The following is a 20,594-nucleotide window of genomic DNA, read 5'->3' on the forward strand; positions in this document are numbered from 1 at the left end:
CTCTGACACACACACACACACACAAACAAATCCATGGGAACTAAGTTAACACCAAAATTTCAAATCTTTCAGAGTTAAGTTTGCTAAAGGTCTCATGAGAGTCAAAAGTCAGGTTAGCCAACATGTGTTAAAGAGGAATTCCAGTATATTCAAAGCTGGGCCCTGTATTTACAGAATTTTTAATGTGTAAATGATTCATACTTACCAAAAGTTTTAGAACTGGCCCAGTTGATGGTCTCAGCCACGAAACAGCTGGAGTGGCTGCACTGTTGTCTTTTGGGGCAACTCCGACCATCAAAGTTACATGCATTTTTTTTTTTATTTATTTATTTATTGCCACTAATTGGCTGAGAATGGTACTGTCTGATAAAATTACAAAAAGGATTTCTAAAGGTATGAACCTTTTTGTTAAAGAGTAAAATCCTTTTTGTTTAACCAGAGACAGCCTTGCTCGAGGAGAAGTCTCGCTCTGAAATCTGGCAAGAGGTGAGTTGTTTCAGGAAATATAGGGCCTGGAAGTCAAAGGATTAAAAATAAATAAATAAATTAAAATAAAACAAACAAAAAAAAAATTAAAAAATTAAACCTGTCTGGAGGAAATGCTTATAAATGTAAATAAAATAATTTTAAATGTCATCTGGATTTTAACCTGGATATGAGACATTTTAAAAAGACAAGCTGTAAATGGAAAAATGCATTTAGATTTTGTCATTATCTTGATCTGCGTACCCTCCTCTGTTTCCACCTTTCTCCTCCCCATAATTCAATGGGCTATTGTGGGGTGCAATGTGTGAAGCTTTTTCTCCTGTTGCTGTTATTCTACTTGTCAACTAAATGCACTTCTCAAAACAAACTTTTGCATATGGTGCTGTATTTTCTATAGTCTGTAATCTTTTTACTGCCTGTCCTGCTCTGTTCAAAATGTACATTAAAAAGATGGAGAAGCAGGATGTCTGCAGAAGCCTAAAGCAAACCATCTGAATCGCATACACTTCCAAACAATATGCCATATATCTCCACATTCATGTACAGTGTTTGATGACTGATGGACTTCAGTGATGGCCTGTCAATAACCGGCATAGGCAGGAAATAAAGAGACCCCCCACCTCTTTCCCCAATAGGCAGCAACATAAAGAGAGGTGGGGTGGTGGTGAGGGTGGTGTGAGCAGATAGATCATAGTAACAGCCAATAATAAATGGATCATGCTTCTATGTTTTTAAAGCCAGTGGCAGCTGTATTGAATGGGAAACCTTGTGTGGGGGAGAAAATAGAGGTTTATTGATCAGAGACAGCATGTCGGGTGGAGTGGTTGTGGGGGTGGGGTGGGGAGTTGAGGCCCGTCGACCTCCAGGAAAATGATGTTCTCTCTGAGTTTTCTATTTCATAGACAGCAAACCCCCACCCTTCCACACGCACGCTTCAAGTCACTCATCCCCATGTCCTGTTCACTTCCAACACACACATGCGCACACTGTTTCTTTGAATAGATGGGTGGATAATGAGGAGGCGTTTAGGCGTTTAGGCTGCGGCCTCGTATAGACGCAGCAGCGCTCGTCCATGTTTGTTTGTGTTAAAGGTGAGGCCCAGCGGGGATATTTTTGCACCCATCTTTGTTGTTCTTCTTGTGGTCATTCAGAGTGCTACACAGTAAGTGAAAGCTTCCACAGCGAGGAGAAAATTATTTTCTGGCTTCAGAAAGGAGCACCACTGTCCTGCCACCATTTACTCTCGGTGAAGAAAATCACTTTTTGGAAGTTCATAAACTTTTCAGAAGGTGACAACTCATACACAGTGCAGCCAGAGCAGCTCACTACAAGAACCTGCACTGGCAGTCACCTGGCTAATAAACCATTTTTTGGTCAATATGACTGTTAATCATCTCAGTTAAAGTAATTTAGTGACAATCTGATCCTGATTCATTTTGTAAATATTGTTTGTCTATTAATCTATTTCACATATCAGGTAAATATGCATCTACTAATGTAAATAGACTAACACTTCAGGGTTGTATTATTTGTTATTACCACGTACCTGATCAAAATGCTGTAAGTGGAGCAGACAAAACTACCTTCAAGTGTAACACTTTCTCTCCTACATGATTTGATTTAAAAACAAAAAAGAAAAAAAAAAAAGTTAGGCGCCATTCGCCCTCCATAAAGCATTTGACACACTGATGGTGTGGTGGCGATTTGATTTGCAGAAATGTAGGTATTTATTTTCTCAGTTGCCCTCGCCAAGCTCGAATTCCGAAAAGGATTTTCTCTCATTTGTCTCTCCTTTCTTTTCCCGGTATTATTTTTCAATCCTTTTCTCTCTCTCTCTCTCTCGCCCTCTCCAAAACCCCAGTCGCACGCAGACTGGGTCGCTGACCAATTTAAACAGCGAGGTTTTCGGCAGCTAAACGCCGGCTAGCAGCAGTGCTGTGGTCTGTGCAGTACTTTGTCTGTGGCCACACAATTAAGGATTTAGGTGTGGCGATAGGAAGAATGTGGAAATCGGATCCTGGCAGCCCACACCCTACTAACTCTCTGTTTCTTTCTTGCCCTTTTTCTGTTACTCCAACATATTCCTCCCGTCCTCTCTTGTCTTTGGAAGCCTTCTTCACTTGCATTTACTCTCCCTCTTTTTATCTTTGCCTCATCCCTTTTGGTCTGTCAGTGGTTCCTTCCTTCCTCTCCTCACCGCCTGTCTCTCTCTCTCTCTCTCTCTCTCTCTCGCTCCTCATTTCTTCCCAAAGTCTTTCCTCTCCTTATCTCCCTGTAGCCCACTCTCTCTCTTGTTTCTGCATGTTTTTCCTCTTTCTTTCCCTATCACTATTCTCCAATTTTACTCTGTCATCCTCTTCCTGTTTCAGCCCCACACTGAACCGATGACTCCACTCATCTGTCTGGAACGAGCCGCTTTCCTCTTTTCTTCCGCTTCCTTTCCCCACAGACACTGAACCTGAAGAGAACAAAAAGGGAAGGTCGATGTAGATGGAGGGGGGGTTAGAAGTAAAGGTAGAGAGTGTATGTTTTATATCAAGAAAACGATGGATGTAGAGGTAAAGAAAGTACTGCACAAAATCACTTGAGTAAATTGAGCAATTTCATTGTGAATCTAGACTTATCGAGTTTATTTAAGAATAGTTTGGTTAAATCGCCGCGCTATACTTCCAGTTAACTGGTTGCAATACGTGTCAATTCTTGCTGAGTTGATAGATTGCACATTGTTTCAACGCTCGGAGATTAAAGTCAGGGAATTTAAAAACAGGTTTCTTCTTTCAAGGTTTAATTTCTTATATCCTGATGTAAGGCTGCCAAGTCTGGCTGCAACATAAAATCACTTGCCAAACTTGTCATTTCTTTGCCATGTGAAAGGAAGGGAGTGAATATTTATATGCTGTATTTGTGTAAAAGTCTCTCTCTGATGTAGCCTATCTTACAAAATATGCACACACGCACACACACACACACACACACACACACACACAGTCTTGTTTTCATGCCCTTTGGGGACATTACATGGACTTCCATTAATTTCCAGTAGACTTTAACAATAACCGTAACCATAACTTATAGCTAAACCTTAATCCAAACCTAACCTCAAACCAAGTCTTCACCCTAAAATTGAAATCATTTACATTATGGGGACATCCATTTTAGAATCAATATTAGTTTTATTGCCACGTATGTTTACACATACAAGGAATTTGTCTTGGAGTAAGGTGCAAATATATAAAACAAATACGGAATTACAATTGGAAGAGTCCACAGGCGTAACTGTGTAAAGAGATGTTTGTCCCCACAAGGTAAGTAAAGCGCACACACACACACACACATGCCATCTGTAACCTGCGCAACAGCAATGGGAACCTATCCATCAGACGGAACCTACAAGACCTTCCTGTAACAGGACTTTTTTTCTGTTCACTACAAAGTCACCCCATGTTTAAACAGATGCAGAGTGCTTATCTAAACTTATAAGAGTACATAAATGGAAAAGCTAAAAGCTAATATTGCTCATAAAAGACATGCATGTGTCAACATATTCAAAGTAAACATATTTTAGAACACAGGAACTCATGCATGGGACACTAATGTGCATAATAACAGAAATTTAGAAAGCCAGGTATGAACTAGCATATGCACAAAGACACTCACAGTGACATAGATTGAACAAATATAAAATAAATAAATAGAAGAAAAACACCATATATTATCTTTGGGAAACAAAACTAACTAGTCCTTTGCAAAATCTACGAGTTTGACTTGGGTTGGGGCACCGTATGTCTGTTGGCTTGTGGTTTTTCCCTCGTTATTGATTGTGATCATCATTCACTTGCAGATATTTGCCAAGACTCATCGGGAGCTCAAACTTAATGTGCGGTTTCAAATATGTTAAGGATGCGGCTGACATTCGAACTTGTTTTTTCAGGCACGCAAGGCACTCAATTTGCATAAAAATGTGAATTTTTTCGTTTGGAATTCGTGACGATTCATAAAACTCCTTCAAATATTCATGTGACCAACCTCCAGCGGTTGCGGATAGCTGTGTCTGAGTTACAGCAGCCGTGCAGTGAAACACTGTACGTGAACGTAAAGTTGTCATGTCATTCAGTTTGTGCCTCCATTCAATCACATATAATTAGAACATATAACAATATAGACGTAGGGTAACACACATATATAGACATGATCCTGCACAGACATACAGACACGCACACAGGTTGCAACTTGAAGGCTTGAAGGCACTTCAGCTGCACCTCCCATATTCATTGCTTGCAAAATTGCTGCCCAGGTAAAACGTTTTCAAAGAAAATTCCAGCACGGGCCAAGCAAATTGCTTCAGCTATGACTTATCAAACCCACAACAAGACCATTCTGCCTTTTGACCCATAAACTTTCCCCATTATCCCCCAGACTGTCACCAACTTATGATCCATGCTCCATAAAAGCCCTTCATTCATCACCTCCAATTAAATCAATTATCATTCCTGGGATCGGATCCTGACAAATCACAGCGGTCGATGGGCAGGTAGACTCGGGCCAGCGGGGGCATTCGGACAGGCAGAATGAGACAGCGGACAGATAGAGTCATCCTTCATGCTAAGTGGGATTGTCCTGACGCAGGCTGAGATAGACCCAGAGGTGTAATGGACCTGTTTGCCTTGACTTCCTCTGGCCTCAGCAACAAACTAGGGTGGAAAGCAGACCTGGGTCAAACAGCGGCTGAATAGTTTTGATCCAAAGTGAAGTAGCTGCCATTTGAAAATTACAAAATGATTGATGGCACAAATCTTAAAATGTGTATTCATTTTTAAAGCTGCAGCATTTACTTTTAGATAGATATCAAAGTAAATGAGACCTATTCATAGCACATTTTGTCCATCTCTGTGATGTGCCGACTGCCTAACTGTCCCTCCGCCGTCCTCCTGACACTGGCATTTCAATGATGTTGGCAATGTTTTGTCTTGACAACTGAGGTGATACCACCAGTCTCACAGCAGGGAAGTCAGTGCAGTAACATTGAATTAATAATAAAAGCGGAAAGTTTCTTGGGAAATAATATTAAACTTGTTGAGCAGATAAAACTGTGGCTTTGATGAAAATAAAAAAGTGTTACTGACGTATCCCAAATTTTAAAACAAACAAAGTATTGCTTCTAATTTCACAGATAATATTGCAGATTTTAAATGACTATTGACTAATGTCTGTTTCTGCAACATACTTAATAGTTTCAAATTGATTAGAAAGCAAGGTTTTGATGTAAGGAAAAGGAGAGTATATATTCCACAACACTCTCGCACTCCTTTTAAGTTCTACAACCACCCAGGAATGCTGTTGTTACATAGAAAAAAAAATAAAGAAACATTGGTCGATGAGTGTCCTTTCAGTCTGCCGCCATCAAGTGAAATTTTATTTATTTATATAAATTGTACGATGTGCGGCATGCAGCAGGTTTTTGGCAAAATGCCAATAGCTTTAATCAATTTCACACCAGTGTGTTATTACAAAAAGGGGATGTGGTTTTCTCACCACAATGAACTGAAGTATGCATGGTCTCAAAACTCCATTCTCGCAACATGATTGGCTGTTTGCATTTTTCTTCTGTTTGGCATTTGCAAGCATTAGCGCCCCCTGCTCTGGTGTAGGCTCTGTGGGTGTTTTAGGAGAATTGTATCAAACATTTATTAACATTTGTTAAATTCCTGTTGAGAAAAATTAGCCCGATATAATCATTATCTTTTTGTCTACAGCTGTACAGCCAAATTTCAGCCTCTTAGGGCTGCCAAAGGGTGGAGAAATTTTTGTGGACTGAACGACCGAACGACAGAGCAGCTGGTTGGTGAATATCTAAACAAATATTCAGTGGCTGAAACATACATCAGGTTTTGGTCATTTCAGATTATGATACATATGACACAGAGTGTACTGTATAGCCGGTGTATGGTTCAGGTTGGCAAAAGATTGTGGATGTGGTTAAATGCTAAAAACCCAACACTGATGGGAGGGAAAACTCCGGTCCAATGTGTCAAAGTCAACCACGTCGTACACCCAGCCATGCACACATCCAGTCCATCACCTCATTTTTAATGCGGTATTAAAATGCCAGACTATATTTCCTGTACTGTAAGAAAATGTTGCCAAAACTATAATATAAACAATGTCAACCAGGAGGCATTATACTTCTTCTGAATCATTTCGATTAAATTAGGTGCATATGTGCATAATTCATGGAATAGACCACTGCTTGTGTCTGTGTCAGCACTCTCGTACACATCTAACTATCAACACTGAGAAAATCACTGATGAGAAAACCTGAGGACAGTTTTAAACCACTATGTTGCTATACACACACCGTCAGGCTGTGTATGGGATGCAGCAGCTATCTGGACTTTCAGTTGATTAGATTAAGCATTGGGTGAACTTATATAAACTCTTTCACTTGATGCGCTTATATCCAATAATAATAATTAAAAACAACCTAATGCACCATATTGAAAATTTTCTGTGCATTTAGAGATCTTATCCGATAACAGCAGATAGTAAACATTTGGCGCACACCTTGGCTTTTTCATGGGAAGGGGGGGACAGAGGAACAGGCAGACAGAGAGAGAGAGAGAGACAGGAAGATGAGAACACATGGGGTAAAAGGGATTTCCTGAGATGATGGTATCAATACATTTAACATGTCCTCTCCATTTTACTGTTGCACCGCTGGGCTCCCACCCTCCTTTCCCACATAAAACACATCTTCGAGTTCTTCCTTTCCTCAGCAGCTTGCAAAGATGTTGACTGATGTTGGTTTGGACTCAAGGATCGGGATGGTTGCCAGAAGCTTATCATCTCCTCAACTTACATCATGTGAGAGCAACAAAGGAACACCACAGTGACGCCATGGCTATAAGAAAGAAGGTCATTTTGTGTTGCTTTGTATTTTATCCAGAGTGACTTAAAAAAAAACAAACAAACAAGGGAGAGAGTTCATTGTGTTGCCCTAACAAATTTTTTGACTGTTGCTAAACGAGAGAGTTTTTTACAAGTACAACAGCGAAAAAAAAGGCATGTTGGATAAACACACAGCAGTTTAAAAGAGAAATCCATCTGAAAAAAACAAAAAAACAAAATGTTAATTTTGCAAATGAATGTCGACAGCATTCCTTTTCTCTGCCACAAACACCTGCTTAAATAACAGGAAATGTTAATACTTTTCTGAGGCGAAACATCTCTGATGAATTTTACAGCATGTCCTCCGTCAGACATGTTAATGACTAGGAAATGATCTTCATGGTCAATAAAAATATTTTCATATGGTAAAAACGATTCGCCATACTTTTATTTGTAATTATTTTACAGCCATTGCTTGCAATAACTTTCTGGTTTCAGGCAGTGCAGGAGCTAAAGGGATACAGGGAAGAAAAGAACAAAAGAGAAACAGGGGGAGAGAGAAAGGTGGAAAGACAGAGTGAAAGGGAGAAAAGAGAAACTGAAAACAAGAGAGAAAGAAAAAGGGAGGGAGAGTGAGGTTTAGGCCTGCGGTGGATTGTGGGCTGGGGCTGCTGCTGCCTCAGCATAGTCAGCCGACCGGTCTAGCCTGAGGTGATATGTTTTCCTCAGGAAATATCTGTGGGGGCAAGTGGGTCTAGTACTGGGAGCTCTGCCGGCTGTGAACATCCAGGGTACGTGGGGGAGGAAGGACGGGGAGCGAGGCTGAAGACTTAGAGCAGCCCCAGGAAAAACTCCCTTCCTGGGGTAGAGACGGGAGTGAGTCAGGCTGAGCTCCAACATGACGGAGCTTTGACAGCGTTTTCAGACAGGTGTATGTGCCCTAGGTGCTGAGTGGTGTAAATAAATTAGTCAAAAGGAGCACTTAAATTCTTCTGAACATATTTTCATGGTTAAAATTTTGTTCTGTGATGTACTGCAAAGCCACAGAGGTGAAAATACTGCTTTGCCCCCCCGACCAGATTGAACACATGCGACTGCAGTAAATGTTTATCCAGAATGAAAAAGGATACAGAGTTTTTACTGACGTTCATACACTCCAACATTGAACAACTGTGTTTTATTACATATACAGGTGCCACAAAACTCACTCAACACATCAGCGGTCAAGTAAACCTTCAAAAAATGATGCAGCCATATTCTTATGAAGCTTGAAAAGTTATTTACATATTTGGAGCATTCTGTCAAATACAGCAGGCTGTGTATGCAGGATGAATGTTTTCATCTCAGAACTGTGCTTGCTATTCTTGGCTAATTCCCAATCAAAAGAAATAAACTTTAACCCCTTCAGATGTGAAGACACGAAGGTTATCACGTCCATATGGTGAAATGATGTGCCCATGATACCACTTGTCAAGTACGTGCAGATTTTTTTTAGTCTTTGAAATGTTTCATTCCAAAATTTACTTTTCACTACTGGAAAAAAAAGGCTCCTCTTTCAAAATAAATACAAACAAATGAAGGAAGGTAACTGAAACGCTTGGTCGACAAAATCAGAATGCCATTACCAAGTGGATTTAAATTTAATAGACACTGAACAATAAAAGTCAGAGAATGATTTGCTTTCATTTCAAATGATGTGAAACACACTACTCCTGGTGTAATTAAATAGATTTATTTTAATCTGATGAGCCAGAGTGTCTAGACTCTTGAGCATTATCTGGTGCTGTTCTTTGCCTGTGAATTGTGATGTCAGTGAATTCCAGGAAGTATTTGGACGATTTATTAACTATTTAACCCTTGAAATAAAGACTTGGTAATTAATATGTGATAGAATACAGAGGAGAAAGGCTCCAGACTGGGTTCAGCTCTCAAGAATCTACAAAAGTTCCAGGTCGGTCATGTGTATCCATGTTTATGTAGATGCAGGTGTGTACAGATGACAGCATGTATGGGGATGGTGTGTGTTTACTCATTTTTTACACACACACACGTAAATTTCTGTGTTTTACTGTGCGTGCAGGAAGAACATACGAGAACTTTGTGTCAGTTAAAATACTGTGTGAATATGTAAAATGAGCATGTGTTTGTGTGAGTATGTGCCCTGTAATTCCTCCCCTTCCAGGATCCCCAATCATTGATCACAGAGGGATAGGATAGGAGATTATGCCCGGATTTCCATGTTTCAAACTTCATCAAACAGCCAGCACAAGGGAGTGAAACAGGATCCATATGGAAACTAGTTCACACATAGACACAGACATGAAGTCACAACCACACACACAAAAGCATACATATGTAGAAATATCCCCAAATGGGGCATACAGTACACATTGTTAAGGAAATATTCTGTGTTTGCATTTTGAATTCTAAGATATAATCATAATTTTCTCAGAGAGGAACCATATGAGGAGCTGTGTATCCACAAAGCTGCTCTTGAAGGAAAGCATGTGACAAGTTTTATATCGACAGGAAGGGAGAGAGCGTGAGCAGCGTTGGTCGGGTGCGCTATACAATAAATGACCAGTGCAGCAAATCAGGGAAATGAAATGTTTTATATATATTTTTTTTTTGATTGTTTCACGGTGGTTTGCGTTCTAAAAAATAAGGGAACACTCCCAAACCTCTGCACAGCCCTCTGGCTTTTGTGTGAATACAGCCAAAGTGCAGGCTTCATCATGCCTCTGTGCAGCTCATGCAAACAGACCTGCAGCTCTTCATGACAGACGGCCATAGAACTGATGAGAAAGACCATGGAGGAACAGAGGTCAGCTGTGACCTGGTTTCTATGGTTTATATGAGTCCCATCCACATGCTGTTATTGGTGGGGGGCTGCTGTACAAAGGTTGACAGCCAGGAAAGGAAATTGTTTCGTATTATACCTTTTCTGTATCTTTAAGCTACCCCACAGTGTAGCCTATATAAAACAAGCTTGCTTTGGCATGAGAACTGGCTGGGAAAGGACTGCCAGCGTCAGTTGTCATTTTTTTCCCCAAAAGTAATTATAAAAAGGACTATTTTTTATAATTATTTCAAATCATCACTGGCTGCCACACACTTCCTGGTTTCTAGGTGTTGCTATTGAGGAAAAACAGCAAAATTTTCCTCAATGATGGGTTGTTGTTGACTGTGAGAGTTTTGAAACCAAAGCAGTTGAATGACTCATTTCTTGTGCTCCTCACACAATGCAGACTCTCATTAAATCGGGAAACAACAAGAAGACGGGGCAAGTGGAAAATATGTGTTGTCGTGTATGAAAATGTGCAGGTAGGGTTGCTTTGGTGTCTTTAAGTTTTCTTTGGATACAGATGTGACTTTATTGTGTGTTTGGACATGATTTATTGAGTCACTTTCTTGTGTTTGTCTTTGAGTTAGAGTGCAGGCACAGATTACACCTTCATGGTTTGTATGTGTGTGTATGTGTTGTTGGTCCAGTTCCTGGTCCAGACTTTCTATCTCAGGAAAAGATAGAAAGTCCAGGTCCAGCCTTGATCGATGTGCTCCTGTGTTAAGAGGAAGCAACAAGTGTGTGAATGTGTAAGTGGAAAGGGTTGTGTGTGTGTGTGTGTGTGTGTGTGTGTGTGTGGAGAGGGGCAGTTATTTTGGACCTGTCAAGACGGAAATGGGACCGAACCCAAAGAGGATGCAGATAGGGTTGTCAGCTTACATACAGACACACACACACAAAATTACACAAACACACACACACATGCATCTGATATAAAATATGGGCTACGAGCCCAGAATGAAGTGGTAATGAAGAAAGGAAATGTTTTAGGTAACAGCTCAGTACAAATACTCCCATTCACACACACTCATGCACACATTTACTTTGACAATGTATCTCTCTCCTACCACTTTAACACACACACACACACACACACACAAACCCCATGTTTGATGCAGGAAAATGACACAGTGTTGAAGCTTTATCTGTTCATACCAAACTGCTGTTGAGAGTTAATCCTTTGTTTTCATTGTTCAAACAAGACTTGTTACTGCACTGTAGTTCAGTGGTCCCCAAACTCCTTGTACCATTTTTTTTTGTGCCAGAATTATACTAGAAAATATTAAAATGCTATATTTGCTAATTAAAGCCATTTTATTTTGTCAAACATTTCAAAAAAAATGTAAGCAAATTTAGATTATTTGAATCAAGACTCTGTTTATTTATATTCTCTTTCTCTCTCACATCCACCTTCTCAAGCCAACACGTTCTCATCCCAGGTTATACTTTTGCATCTGTGGCTGACATGCAAAGCCTTCCCTGCCACAAATCCTTTCAAACATGTGCTAAACATGAAATGGCACTTTTGGTTAAGTTAAGCACACGCTTAGGAAAAGAAAGACGTCAGATTTCACAGAAATGTGTGTGTTTGTAAACTACATTGCGTTATGTAGCTGCTCTGATTTTCTTAAACTGACGCAAATGTGTTTGCATTGGAGGTAAGCCCAGTGCATCTCATTTAAAAGCTAAAGGGTACCTTCTACGTCTGGATGACACACAAAGGGAAATGCCAACACGGTGGTATATGAAGCCCGGGGAATGAGACCGAGCTCCTCAGGCGGTCAGTGCAGGAGTGCAGCTCTGTGCGGTGCCTCCCCTTCAGATGACTCATATTTTCTACCATCCCAGTTTAAAGATTGTGGCATCACTCCAGTGCCGGGCCTCCCTCTTTTCCAGCTCTGCCAGCTGACGGATCAAGCAGTCCTAAGTGATCCCGCTGAGCATATGCTACACATTTAAGATCATCTGCTCCATGCCTGCTCATGGCTGCAAAAGGATCAAGAAATCAGGTCTTCTCAGGCTCTTTGGCCTGCTGCTCCAGGCTACTCTGAATGCCTCCATGCAGTCTCTAGCCAAAGCTACTGGATGCACACAAGGATTCAGCTCTTGAAGAAAGCTTCAGTCTTATCGTCAGCGACTTGTGCATGATGCAACGTGCCTCCTTGTTCAACCAGCATCACTTCAACAATTTTCCGCCATATAGCCCTAATATATTTTAGTCATTGCTGACAAAGTTGGATGTTGTTTATTATTGCCGAGCATGATATATAAAATTACCTTGCTCCCCCCCCACACACATACACAATGCCTTTTCTCTGTGATTAATTTTCAAATTATGCATTTCATTCCTGCTATCCAACAAAATAGGGAACAATATTTTCTTTTGAGAAGATATTCCTGCCCAGCTAATGGCATGAGTATCCTCTTAAAATCATGATGACATCAAATTTATCTCCAACTTTTCCTATTGTGGACACTATGTCACAGTCACACTGTGTCAAATAACTTGATTTAATTACTCTTCAAGCCACCCTTTCAATTAAGTTCCTCCCAACTGAAATACCTTCTACAGTCAAGTATCTCTGAGTATACCGAGCAGACCGGAGTAGACAGTCAATATATCCCATTATATTATGAAGAAACTGACTATTAAAATTTGTTCACTCCTTCATAGCCTAGCTGGCCAGTATCCAAACTGCATTAAACCCAGGTCAGGAAGCTGAGTAATGCATGCTGTGCAATTCAGACTGACTGTAAACTTTATCTAACGTCAGTCTAAAATGGTAAACTGAGACACACACACACACACCTACACACTACATACATAGATAGGATTGGCCAAGTCTCTCTCTATTTCCTCTGAGCACTTTTAAATTAATTTCTGAGTTTGTCCAACTGTCAAAACGCATTTCATTGATTTTTTTCTCAAAAATCTAATACTTTGGCAAATCAGAATTGAAAGATAAGACGCGAAGAAAGGAAGGAAACACCCTAGTTTTGTGTTTTAAGCTCCATTAAACAGGAAAGATACAAATATGTTCCAGTATCATTTTCTCTGTAGGTGGCTGGTATTCTTAGTTCATTCGTGTTTTCCTTTTTATTTGCCTTGAGAGAGGGGATCATAAATCTTTACAAGAAAAGTCAAACTGGAGGAGTTTTTCCTCTAAAAATACTCTTGGTTTCTCTTTTCAGGGGTGAGAGGGCTTCACGTGTGGTCTCAACTTAAAGAAAAGAGTTAATATCACAGCTGCGAGGTGGCAAACCTTGTGGTTAGTGCCCAAAGAAAAACAGAATATTACCAATAAAAAGGAAAAAAGACATCCCATATCTTTCACTCACTGGGACAGCAAAGATATGTTTTGCTAACAGGGCTTTTGAGAGAGACAACTTTTCTTTTCACATGTATGTTGTTCTCTAAAAAAAAAACAAAAAACAGCCATGGTGAGTGTTTCCTCGCAGGCAAACCTTCCTTCTCTTTGTCCTTTGAGAACCCCCCCCCCCCCCCCCCCACCAGCATCTCTCCATATCCAGTCCAGCGTCATAAGTGGTGGTCGAACCACAATGTTTTTTCAGGGTGGTTGGTTACACTGTACTCCTCCCGCGGTTGCTAGACCATGGCAGGGGAAGAAGCTTGTTCAACATGTTTCCCGTTTAAAAGAAATGTCTGCTCCCTCCCTTCTTCTCCAATACCACCCAAGTGTTGGGGAGCCTCCTACGCCAAGTGGGGGTAGGCAAAATGTGTGCAAACTGAATCTTGTGACATCACATGATTTAAACAGCTTCAAATACAGACTGCCGATGTCGAAGTCGAGTGCCCCAAAAAGTAATTCACCTCAAACAGTGGTGGTCCATAATCTGGGATGCATTAGAAATATCTAGCCACAGAAGAAGAACTTTGTTCCAAAAGATTTTAGAGAGGTACAAGAATCTGAATACACAGAAGAAGAAGGTTCTTCACAGAATATACTCTTAGGCTTATTGCTGCTGCTTTTTGCTGGGTTTTACTCACATGAAGTATGTTTCCTTTGACTAAATTAGTGTTTAATTATTGTAATTTATTGTCTCTTTATTAAAATATTTTGTCTCCTATAATATGCAGGGTTACGGGGCCAATTTTATCTCACCCCTATGCAGCAACAAACTGAATATTGCATGTACTCATTAGTGGTTTCAGTGATTTAAAAGTCATTACGACAGGTGAGATTGCTTGTGGTCAAAGATGGGGTGGTTTTGTGTGTGTCATCTGTAATCCGACATGCAACCATCCAACCACCTTTCTGCCTCACCTGCCCAATGCACATCAATGACAGATTCTACGCTGACTACTATGTCCACCAATTTTCAACTCCTTCCAGCCATCATTTAATGATCTTGACTTGGAACAGAAAAGCACAGTGTTTTCTGACACCTTCACCAGTCTTGGAAGGTGGCCTGCAAAATATTCAGCTCTTCCCCTTGAAGTCTGCAGTAAACATTTAAGGGTCCAACATTTCAAACATGATCTGAAATAAGACCTGTGGAAAACCGTGGAGCCAACCTGCATCAATTAATTGTCTATGAGCACAGAGACAACCATTTATCCTCATCCCCCTGCAGTGAGCAGGCATGCAAAGCAGTGCACCATCTCTGTTCATAGCACTACGGTTACAATGTGTGGTTCATTCTCTGTTGCACCTCGGTGATACAGGCTATGAAGCAATGCAGACATTAAAGATACACCCCTCCTCCCCAGTCCAATCCGTCACTGTGGTTATTACAGTCTTGGCCACAATGGGACTGACCTTCACCAAAACTCAATGGATCTCTGTGACACACACATACCAATCCATCCACAAAATCACCAGCCTTTTTCATCAACAAGCTCATTGAGCGTATCACCTCACTATTCCGTGAAAAACAAAATGAAACCTTCCCTGTGGTGCACAATTGGCTACAGCAATACGTTTGTAGATATGTGTACAATACACAAATTTGCAAGATCTAATGTAAGAACTGCACCATTTTCTGGTTGAAAAAAAAAAAAACGAAACAAAACATAATTTAAACAATATTTCACAACTGAGATGTACCCAGCCCTGAAAAATGATGGGTTTGAACATTTTAATGCCAATAATTAGGCTGCCCTTACAGTTAAATCATTCTTTGGGTGGAGGCCTCTGAGGGAATTGAAACAGCTTTTTTGACTACAGTAGCATTCCCTTCATAATGTTAGGAGGAACTTTGGAAGACGTTAGCCTGTAACGAAATACTACACACACACGATAATAGCAGAGATGGATGATATGGCTGACTGATATTTCATAAAGTCCTATCCAGATTTTCCCAAGTGGTTGACAAATTAAACATCCAGTCTAATCTTTATCCAGTGGTCACCAACTTTAAAGTTGTCCTTATGCACAACTCTGATAGGTCAAGTTCAGTTATCTCTTTATTTGTCACTTCATCAGCATTTAAGCTGCTGTAACCACCGACTCCACTGTCATTACAAGACATAAGAGCTCTTTCTATTTATTACCAAGAGTACCTGTGACCTCCACACCACAGCTCAGGAGATGTTGGTAGGTTCCTCTTATTTGCACAAAGGAAGTCAATTAATTCATAAATACTTTAGCGCGTTTACAGTAAGGTGAGGGGAAGATGGCTATTGATTGATCCCACTAACACAGCAGCCCTCCCCCTTTCTCCATGTGGAGTACCTTAATGAACTACGGGCTTTTCTTAACCAAGAATAATGCAATCAGAAGACAGAAGAAAACATAATGATTTTTTTCCCTCTCAGCTAAGTGGGGAAGGACTTGGAATATGAATTGGATTGCTGTAAGAAGGATGTCAGGGGGCAGTAATTGGTATCTGATGAGCATCAGTGGTGGTAACTATCTGTTATTTGAGTGTAAAACAAGACGTGGGAAGAACTGAGGCAAATGAGAGCAGAATCTAGATTTTCTTTTTTTGAAAGATGTTAACTGTTTGTGTGTGTGTGTGTGTGTGTGTGTGTGTCGGGGTGGGGGTGCTGGTTGGCTTAGGATCCTCTTTCTGACCTTTAAGGAAATCTGGTGAAACAGCAGAAAAAAAGTGACCTCATTTTTAACAGCACTAAGACGGTCACGCCTACGGCGACCCAAACAGACCTGAGCATCACATATCTCAGCACTTCACAGAAGTAATTTTCACTCTCTGGTCACAAACAAGAAGTGATAATGTGGAAGCTCCAAGTAAAAAAGTAAAAACAAAAAAAAAGCTTTTCATCATCTTTCTTCTGTTTGTAGGAAAACAACCACCATATTTCACAGCTGCTTGACAGAGAAACTGGTTATTGAACGGATTAATCTTTTAGCTCATGCAGTGGAAGAGAAACTCCTTCCATTGGAAACAGTTTTCCTATCAGGAAAGTCCATGCTCATCTGGCTATTACCCCTACTTAGAGTTATGAATTACCGGCAGCACATCAGCCAAGCAATATCTCAATAGAATAAAATATGAATGCACTTTGAAGCCAATTTTATGCCATTTAAAAACCCATGCAGATAAATGGACGTGTGAAACACTTCTAAGGCGGACTAATGTGGGAAATATTGAGCTAAGTAATTGCAGCTGTTTCATCAATAAGCTCAGTAAAGTAGATCATTACAGTGAAATGTGATTAAGTTGTACGGAAGTGTGGAGAGGCATATAAAGAAAGGGAATAAAATAAGTGTACTTCATACTTAACGTGGTATAAATTAGTGATTGAACATTATGCACAGATGTTGATTTGAGATTTGTTAGTATTGCATGAGAAAGAGCAATGAGCTTGAAATGCATGTAGTAGAGATCATTTTCATCTCATGCACCAATTAGCATGTAATTCTTCTGCCCTCAATATGTTGGCGGGGTGCTTTTTACAGATGCAAAAAATAACATTTGTGTGACTCTACACCTATGGATGATGACACCAAATGACAGTGAGTCATACGTGTTAGAAATCTGAATTTACTGCTGAACATGCGAGAGCCTATTCTATGGGCACTACTAAATGATTGAACAAGAGTGTCATTTCAGACGTAGTCATTGTAAAAATTATTTAGTACAGCAACAAGAAAAAAAATAAATCACTACCTCCAGTAAATATCAACATTAAATGTCTATAGGAAGTACGACACAGCGATTAATTCAGTAATTTAGTAAACATGCAAGCTGCAAGGAAGCCACAAACTCTTAAACATGGATGCTTCACAGATATCTTCAACCCAACAGCACAGGAGATCCGTCCAATCAGCACAGTTTAGTGTCACCAATTCTTTGATCATTTGTGCAAAGTTTGAAGAAACTCCCCCAAGGTGTTCCTGAGATGCTACATTCACGAAAAGGGGACGGAAAGAAAAGACAACCTGAAAATATAATCCAATGAAAGTCTGTCGTTTTTAGCTGGGAAATAAGCTCCTTAAGCCAATAAGCAGTGTAGAACTGTCCCAGTAGTGCCTGCTATTATTTACAGTGTCACTGTGTGTGTGTGTATGTATATAAATATATATATATATATATATATAAATATACATATAGTAGATGTGTAAGAAAGACATTCTTACAGAAGGACATTCTCTTCTGTGGCAACCATTTCAAAAATTATCATATCTTTTATTGTGAGAGTAGTTGATAACATTAATGTAACCAAAATAGATTTAGCAAATTTAGTGACTGAATTAGAATCTTTTTGATTCCGTCACTCAGAATTAGTCAATTACAATTTTATATTCATAGCCAAGTTTACATTTTTACAAAAGTCTGAAAGCGAAGTGACTGTGTGGGACACAGCTGGGATGAAAAATTGTGAAAATGAACACGAGAAGACATGTTTCATGATGTGTCTGTGTGAGCGTATGTGTAGACAGCCGGGGGCCATTTGTTCTCCTCAGGGCCCCGGAGCAATCAGTCTGTCAATGGAGGTGGAGCCCAGCTAATTTCCCACCCCTCTTCTATTCCCTCACACGTTCCAAAGACGGATGCTTTGGGTAATAAGGCTAATCAATAGACTTCCTCAGTCCTCCCCACCCGTCCAGTCCCAAGACGTTCTTAACCATTTGTCATCAGGAATGTCACTTGTTCTTATCAGGCATCACCATCTTGTTTACATGGTAGTGCTTCCTGCCTCACACAAATGAATATACACAAAATAAGCATAAGGGGAGCACATGCAAACATGCCACAATGCTAATACATAGAGCAGACGCACATACGCAAATCACATATTAATAATTATTTGTTATTGCTGTTTAGAGGATTCTTGTTTTGTAAGGACCAAAAAGAGCTGTTTTTATGTTGTATGTCTCAGGTCCTCACAATCGGGTTTGGGATCACTGAATAAAATAATGACAAAGACAGCCTACCAACTACCAGCCTCATCATTTACAGTGAAATAATGAGGCTGTTGGTAGTGTTTTTCTGCGTTTTATCTTGTAAAAATCAATGGCTGCACCTACAAAAATTAGATCGTTCTAATGAATCAAAACTATCCTGCAATGCTGTCTGGGAAAGTGGGGCAAGTTTGTTCACCTACTCCCTCTCACTCACCTCCTCCTTGGCCTGTTAACTCAGAGACATGGAACATTTTAACAGTGTGTCTTTGATTAGGCCCAACGCAGAATACCCAAAGTGCCATCTTTGCCATCACCATTTAGCATTTGAACACGGGAGAGGGAGTGCTGCTCCTGCTAAAAACTGAGCCCAGCCAATCGTCTCCACTCTGTCGGGGTGGGGGTGGGTCAGTAGCCATCACAAGCTGCAGCCTAATGGTGAACCAGCCTCTCAGGCCTGCACAGCTCTGAGATGTGGCCACTCAGTAAGAGCTTCACCTGACTATACAGACCATCCACCACTCACACACACACACACACACACTGATTTGTCATAATACAAACATCCACCAATTTCTATAAATAGCCATGGTTACACAAAACCTCCTTTTACACATAAAAATGCACACTGGGAAATGCACTGGCATACAGTGAAATCATTAAAAAGGTACAGCTGTGAAATCTGCTGTGTGTTGCTTTGTTTCCAAACAAAGTAGGTATGAATGAGTATGATATGTCACACAAATAAACAAACCTCACAGCAGCACATGAGTTATTCACTAACATTAAACCCATAGCTTGAATGTAGTGCTGATAAGCAGCACGTGATGGATTCACAGGACATTTGACATGAAGTGGGTATGAGTGAAACCTGTAAAATAGATGCTCAGTTCATTGCAGATGCAATCATATTAACCAGAATTAGTTCAGTCAAGTCTGCATCTTTTGAGTTTGAGTGCTTACCTGAATGTAAAGTTTGAGAAGAAAAATAAATGCAGTACGTTTTGAGTGACAGAAGCCATGAAAAGCCATGCAAAGCCATGCTTACATTTTTAAAATCAACACACAATAAACAACTGGTATAAATAAAACAATGGTAACAACTTAGGGGAAAATATGTGCAAAACCGTGCCAGGCCTCAAACCCAAGGCCTTCCAGACTCAAACATTAATATTCATATTTCAGCAATGCGCAGCATTGTTAAAACATTACAATGTAAATGCCATACACCAAATAAAAACAAAGTTCAGCCACTTCAAGAAATGATTAGAACAACAACCAATACCAGTGCAAGTGTTGCAACAACAGCAGCAGCAGCAAAGCATATCAACCAGCAGGCACCATATTCATAGCTTTCCGACACAAAAACAAACAAGCTGAACATAAATATAAACTCAGGATAAGTATGTTAGAAAAAAACAATACCTAGCTTTGATGAAGTGAAGCAGTGAAGTTTCAGTGAAAGTTTTCTGGCAGAGTCTCTGTGGTCCCAAACTCTTCAAGCTTCAGGGTTGGAGTGTGTGTTTGAGGCCTACAGCTAATATGAGCAACATTTAACCAATATGGTTGCTAAAACTAACCAGTGAACATCCCAAACACCTATGAAGCCATCCCAAAGGAACAGTATTGGTCCAAGTGTGTAGTATTTCTCAAAACTGCAGGTAAGTATGAGTATATTGAAGTACAGAAGCCAGCTAGCAAAGGAGCACCAGCACAGCATACCTACAGTGGGCGGGGCATTATTTTTGAATAGCCCACCTTAAGATATAAGGTGCGTTTGATATACACACCAGCCAGGAGAGCATGTCATGTGTAAATGCAGCAAGTGTTTGGAGTTGTCCACTTGCCCACAGGTAGATCTAGCTGGCAGGTTTCACCCAATTTGTGTTTAGTCATGTTATGCTGTTGTAACCAGTAAATTATGTGCTTTCCACATCCATATTAAAAAATATATAGTCCAGCCGTTTCACAAAGATGAATGAAAACACACTGCCGTTCTGTTTTCCTAACCATGCTGGCAGAATGTGGCTCAATAGGGATGATGGTTC

At 40.2% G+C, this 20,594-nt stretch overlaps 1 protein-coding gene across 2 annotated transcripts in view; it reads right to left on the bottom strand.

The window, feature by feature from the left end:
• nr5a2 (nuclear receptor subfamily 5, group A, member 2) overlaps positions 1–20,250 on the bottom strand; it is a 101,006-nt gene extending 80,756 nt beyond the window's left edge. For both annotated transcript variants that reach the window (XM_046392603.1, XM_046392602.1), the window contains exon 1: positions 19,972–20,250. The gene's annotated coding sequence lies outside the window, so the exon portion shown is untranslated. The remainder of the gene's footprint in view (positions 1–19,971) is intronic.
• Positions 20,251–20,594: the final 344 nt, after the last annotated feature.

This window comes from Scatophagus argus, chromosome 6 (genome assembly GCF_020382885.2).
Source record: "Scatophagus argus isolate fScaArg1 chromosome 6, fScaArg1.pri, whole genome shotgun sequence".
NCBI classification, from domain to species: Eukaryota; Metazoa; Chordata; class Actinopteri; family Scatophagidae; genus Scatophagus; species Scatophagus argus.